The sequence below is a fragment of the Triticum dicoccoides genome, chromosome 1A, assembly GCF_002162155.2.
Source record: "Triticum dicoccoides isolate Atlit2015 ecotype Zavitan chromosome 1A, WEW_v2.0, whole genome shotgun sequence".
In the NCBI taxonomy this organism is placed as follows: Eukaryota; Viridiplantae; Streptophyta; class Magnoliopsida; order Poales; family Poaceae; genus Triticum; species Triticum dicoccoides.
In genome coordinates this window covers 439,973,614-439,975,272 of record NC_041380.1, presented here as the reverse complement: position 1 = coordinate 439,975,272, position 1,659 = coordinate 439,973,614, and positions in this window count along the sequence as shown.

Here is a 1,659-nt window from a genome sequence, read left to right as displayed (position 1 = left end):
CCGGGTGGCGTTGAGGTCGGGGGCGGGGCCGGCGTTGAATCTGGGGTCAGGGGCGGCGTGGGGAGAGCGTGCGGCGGCCGAGGGGCGGCGACAGTGAGGTTGAGGGCGGCCTCAGGCGGCGGCGGTGAGGAGACGGCGGCGAGGGCGAGGGACGATTTGGGGAAGAATTGGTGGCCGGGGGCGGGGTGGGGGGGGGGGAACCGCTGTTTAAGTGGAACGTAACGGTAGCGCGTTTCCGGAAACGCGCTATAGCTAAGTTAGCTATAGCGCGTTTACTGAAACCCGCTACTGCTATTCCTTTCTCCTTTTTCCCTTTTTTATTTTATTTTTCTTTACATTTTATTTTTTCCCTTTCTCCTTTTTCTATTTCTTTCATTTTCATTTAATTTTCTACTTGTTTTTCACTTTATTTTATTTCCGTTAGCAGCAGCGCTTTACACGTAAGCGGGTTGCAGCTAAGGAGATTAGCAGTAGCGCTGGGCCATTATACGCGCTATTGCTAGGTTGGGCTAGCCATGTGCGCCCAGTTCAAACGTAGCAGCAGCGCTTTTCGCTAGTACACGCTATTGCTAAAGTCATAGCAGTAGCGCGGTTTATTTACGCGCGCTGCTACTAAGTAGCAGCAGCGCTTGATTTTGTACAACGCTACTGGTAAAATTCAGTGTATAGGCTTTTCCCTAGTAGTGGAAACTCAGGGCGGCCTGGGTATGGAGATCGGTGGGTAAGCTGCATGGGCAAACCGACAGATGTTGACAATGGAGGCCTTGTGGCGCCGGTGGCAGCAGCAGCGGCGGGGACTTTGCGAGGGTTTCGAGCGAGGGAAGGTGTGTGTGTGTGTGCGCGCGCACGCCCGAGGAGATTTTGGTGTCTGTGTGTGTGTGGAGGGGCGCGGGGTGTTTGAGGAAATGACGCGGGTACTGAAAATTTTACTACACGGGAGTCAAAGGCAGGAGTGAAATGCCGGGCTATTGAAAATTTTGATGATATTGCATCGCACACGGTCCGGAGATAACAACCGTGTGTTATGAAACAGAAAAACCCTCGAGGCGAGCATATATTTTCTAGGGATGCAGGCGGGATTGGGAACAAGAAACACCACACACGGTCCGAAGATAACAACCGTGTGTTATGAAATAGGAAAATCCTCGAGGCGAGCAGATTTTTTAGAGAGGGAGCCTTGTGGAGCCCAATGTACTGTGCGGATGTGTGTGTGACAGGTGCACCGGCGTGGCACAGGTTAGTTTGAGTGAACCGTGTCTGTTGCGTCATCCGACTTGTCTAATGTTCATAAATTTGGCGAAAAATGACGCGGGAGAGGGTAAGAACATGAACACACTTGCATGTGGACCAAATTTATGTATCAAAAGGGTGGTTTGATTTCCAAATACCAAATGCAACTTCGATGTGGCACCTCTCTCGCAAAGCGCACGTATTGCTTGCCCCCCTTGTGTCGGCACGATGGGAATCCTAAGCTATGAATGCATGCCCCCTCCCCCTCAACCGAGGTTCACCTATCAAAGTGCGAAGTAGCTAGCAGCCCCCCTCCTCCCTCGTGTCGGCACGAAGGGAATCCTAAGCTATGAATGCAAGCCCCCCCAACCAACGTTCACTATAGCAAAGTGCGAAGTAGCTAGAAGCCCCCCTCCCATGTGTCGGCAC